Raw genomic sequence first — 4923 nt, forward strand, 5'->3', positions numbered from 1 at the left:
ATCCTGGAAACTGACAGAGGGAAGGGGTGCGTAGGGCTGCTGGCTTCTTATACAGGTGGCCAATGGCCCCAGACAGAGGAGGTGGCATTTCAGTAAATGACTAAAGATGGAGGAGTATCCAGGCATGCACAGATCTGGGAGAAGTCTGCTCTTCTCATACTCACCTGATCCTGGGTTTGGGGTTGACTCTTACCTTGAGGTTGGGATCATGAAGCAACCATGAAGAAAGTCCACCAAGTGTTTTTAGATGACATAGAAAGGTTCGTGGAAGGGCCCCAAATAACACCGTGAAGTAAGGGGTGCCTTGGAGAGAACTTCTCCAGGTCGGCGGGGAGGCTAAAGTTCCTACTTCTTTTGCAATTGTACAAACCTGGATATTCACCAGCAACATCACAGGGGAGAGCTTTACGCTGGTTCCAGGTTGTAATTCTCACAAGTACCAGTAGGTGGGGGTGAAGGACAAGGAACCGGCAAGGTGACTCAGACCCTTGGCCCGTTCAGGCTGAGAATTAAAGCGGAATATTTTTCTACTCCAAGAAAGATTGCAGCCCTGAGAAGCTGCAGCGGACCTGACTGGATGGCAGGCAGTTACAGGATCAGTGAGCCAAGGGGGTCGGCCATTACACAGCTGCATCAGTGGCCACTTGGCACTGTCAAAAGATCAGAAATCCAGACTTCCAGGTAAGAACTCCAGGTTTTAAAATGCGCTCATCTACAATGTGTGTTCAAATAAGCTCCATTGATGGACTGGATGCAGGTCTCCCTGATACCACTTTTCCATCTCTTGAAAGAGTTATATGCAGACTTGATTGCACTCAAGTCTGCAGAGCATGTGTCCTGGTGTTGGGAGGAGACTGTGTCACCTCATCTGCCCGTTGCCCACCCTATGACATACCTTTCTGGGAGGTCTGAGTTCTCAGGGTCAAGTAGCTTCCCTGGGGTTGCTCAGCTAATAAGAGCAAAGTGGGAGCTGAGGCTGGACCACAAGCCTGAGCCAAGGCTAGACCACATGCCTCCTTCAGAAGTCAGTGAGCAGGAATCGAGAAGCTGCAGTTCTCTGCACAGTGACCAGAGGTGGAAACAACCCAGTGTCCATAGTTGATGAATGAACAAACCGAATGTGGTCTGTCCACACAACGGACAGGACTGCCCTGCACAACATGGAGGAACCAGGTTAGGCAAAAGGAGCCAGGCACAGAAGGCCATGGTATGGAGCAGCAAGAGGCAGCAGATCAGTAAGGGCAGAAAGCAGATTAGCGGTTGCCAGGGGCAGGCGCTGGGGAAGTGGGGTCAGAGTGGCGAAGGGTCAGGGTTCCTGCGCGGGGTGGTGGAGAGGTTCTGGAGCGAGCTAGTGGCGCCAACGGTCGCACGCACTGCGACTGAGCTCCGAGGTTGTAAGGGTGAACGTTACGTTATGCCTATTTTAGCATCATTTAAAAAAAAAAAGGAAGCCCTCGGGCGTAGGGGTAGATCAGACTTTGGGTCCCTCTGCCTCTGCTCTCCTATGGAGACGAACCTGGTGCCTGGCTCTGTTCTGGGATCTCTACCATTTCATCCTGGTGACGTGGTCTGAGTTTAGGCAGCGGGTTCAAGGGTTGCCATCTGCACATCTAACTGGGTCTAATTGAGAGCAGCTTCTGAGGCAGCAGGTCTGGAGCTGAGGTCTGCCTTTCCACATGCCCCCAGGGGATGCAGTGGCTGCAGGTCCTTGGACCACGCTTTGAGTATGGAGGGTTATTAAGGATGAGCAAACTGCGGCGCAGAGATACTAAGTAATTTGTACAGTGGCGAAAGTTCTACATCTCATAAATGGTCAAGTCAACACGTTTAACTCACGCAAAGTCAACTGAACATCTGGGGGAGGTGGGAGAGAGAGACAGAGGGCAGACTCCCCACTTTCCCAACTTCTGGGCTGGGGGCTGGTGACGTCTTACCCTGCCAACTGTGCTTCTGCCTTTAAAGATGTGAGTTTTCATTTTTTCACTGAATTCTTATAACAAACTGCAGAGTCTAAGCATAAAAGAAGATGTGACCTTTTTCATACAATATGACCTCTGCGTGCTTGATTCTCTTGGTGCTCAGTGGAAACAGAAGCCTGCTGGAACACGAGAGGAAAAACTCCTTTCTATAGCGAACTCCATAGTAACCAACGAGAGGATGGAACGGGAAGGCACCATTAGGTGAGTAGCCCGGGGTGTGATTTATCCAGCTTGGCACTGAGCTTCCTGGTAGCCAGGAATTGCTTGGAGTTCTCAGTCAGAATGTTTCTGGCTGCCAACAGGAGGGAGCCTGGCCTCTGTGGGTGGCACTGTTGCTTAGAGGAAGCTGGGGGGCAGGTGGCCCAGGGCTGCTCTGGGAGTTCACAGATGTCACAGGACCCAGGTGCGTTCTCTTTCCATTCCCTGGCTTGTTGGCTTCCATCCTTGGTTTGCTGCCTCAGAGTCACAAGATGGCTGCTGCATCTCCAGGTATCATGTCCTCTCAGGACAGCATCCAAAACAGGAAGGGAGGGAGCGGGGAGGCAAAAGGTCTCTCCATGTGCAGTTCTGCATTTAGTAGGAAGTCCCCAGATCCCTCCACCTGAATCATACACACACACTCGCCCCACCTCCCAAATTAATTTTTCTCTTTAGCACTTATCACTAACATAATATAGGTCATATTTGCTTGTTTTGCTTATTGTCTGACTTCCCTGAATGAAATGCAAGCTCCATGAGGTCAGGACTCTGACCTGTTTTGGTCCCTGACGTCACCTTGGTGCTTGTGACAGGGTGCAGATAGAACAGGTGCTCAGCAGACCCCAGCTAAGTGAGCGACTGAACGCGGGCCTCTGTCCCCAGCCATGATGCCACCCTCCTGTAAATGCTAGGAAGTGCCCATGTCCCCAGCTGAGCCTGTGGCAGGCTGTGTGTGGCAGGAGGGTTCTCCTTAAAGACCCAGCCACCGTCAGGGTTAGCGGGACACCTGGCGGCTGGGTCCCCACAGAAGCAGCCCAGGCACGAAGCCCGGCCCAGCCTCTTCCCAATCACCACACCTGATTGGTGGATCCTGTGTCATGTGCCAGCCTCCTGGCTGCAAGGGAGGCTGGGAAAACAAGCCCAACGGGGAGCTGGACTCTGCACGACAACGATGTGAATTCTTCAGAATAGGAAGGACGTTCAGAGCCACAGCACGAAAACAGACAGAGGTCCACTCCAAACCCTAGAAATAGCTGGCGGCCCGGGGGCGCAAACTTCAGGCAGCCGCAGGTAGGTCGTGGGCCCTGGTGGCAGATGATGGTATTGATAGCAATGCCAGGGACTCTTACCACGTGCCCAGGGACAGTCTAAGCAACCTGCGCACAACGACTTACTTTATCCTGGCGACAACACTGTGAGGTGGGTTTATGACCAGCATGTGGGCTCAGAAAGCCGCAGCAGCTGGAGCTTCTCGACCCCCGACTGCTCCCCGGGCCTGCTCTCTGGGGCTGCCTTGTTGACGGCCTCCTCCATCTGACCCAGCTGGGCCCTGCAGCTATGTCCCTGTCCCGTCCCGAGACCTTGGACGGGGTGGGTTGAGAGAAAAACGTCCTGCAGATTCTGAGGGTCCAGCTCCATGCTTCTTGGCCAGAACCTCTAGTACGAGGGCCCAGCAGCCATAGATTTTAAAAGGCCGCAGGAGATCACAGCGTGAGCAGGCCTGAGCACCCCTGGTAGCCTCAGGAGGAGCCGTCCAGCCAGGCTGCTGAGGCCTCGGCTTCCCAGACCGGCTCGCTGGCTTGGCAGTGCCCCTCTGCGGGAGGGCCCTGAGCAGGCTCAGGCAGGAGCTGGCATGGAACAGCCTCGGAGAGTGGTCGGGGTGGCTGCGGCCCCGTGGGGTTTCCCAGGGCAGGGAGGGAGGAGAAGCCGGAGGAGCTTCCCAGGCAGGGGAACTTGGCCAGTGTCATGCAGGAGACCCGGGAGGTTTGACGTGCACCCTCAGGGTGTCAGTGCGGCTGGCTGGCCTGTGTGGCCTCCCCACTCTGCATACCCTTGCCTGGTGGCTTCCAAGGGGGAAGGGGGAAACAGAAGAGGGAGACCCAAGGGACCAGGGCATGGAGGGCACCCAAGGACACTGGGGAGCCAGGAGCTTCTCCCTGGGACTCTCTAGCAGCCAGGCCCCAGAAGCTGGCAGAGGTGGTTGGGGTGATCAGCAGGTCCTAGGCTGAGCCTAGGAAGGACCTGGGCAAACCAGGAAGGCGGTTGCCCCCAGAAAGCGAGCCCCTCACCCTAACCCCAGCCTGCTCCCGCCTCTTCCCCAGGATGGGTTTGGACCAACACCTCTGAGTCCACCGTGCACACTGGTCTCCTGGACTCTTACTGAAGTGCAGACTCCGGTCCCTCGGGCTGGTTGGGCACCGAGGGTCTGCATTTCCAACAAGCTTCCAGGTGCCACTGGTCCGCGGACCACACTTTGAGTAGTGATGCTTGAGGACACCTCAGGTCACCGCGCCAGCTACTTCTGGCCCTGCCTAGGAGAGGGCAACTCTTTGCCTTCCCTAAGGCAGACACAACCTCAGGCCTCGAGTTTGCAGTGACAGTCGCCTGCTGACTGCGTTTCGCTGAGATCCTCACATGCCACTTGCAGGCAGCACCCATCCCGGGCACTGTTTATTTCATTTGCTTTTCAATTATGTGGTCCTCCTGCTGTGGGCAGTGTGGGTGCACGTTGTGTTTATCTCGCTTGTTTTCCCTTCACAGCTCTCTGGGTCAAGGTGCAAATGAAAGATAGTCGGGGAAGACGAGAGCGCTTGCTGGAGACCAGCGGGAACAAGATGGAAATGGAGACTCCCCTCCCGCCCTCTCCTGAGCGAGTACAGGCAGGCTTGTTGAAGTTTCTGGAAGTGACAACATTGGCATTTGAGCTTCTAGGAATGATTGTTTGGAGAGCGGTGTCTGCTCTAGG

The sequence above is a fragment of the Sciurus vulgaris genome (assembly GCF_902686455.1).
Source record: "Sciurus vulgaris genome assembly, chromosome: 2".
In the NCBI taxonomy this organism is placed as follows: domain Eukaryota; kingdom Metazoa; phylum Chordata; class Mammalia; order Rodentia; family Sciuridae; genus Sciurus; species Sciurus vulgaris.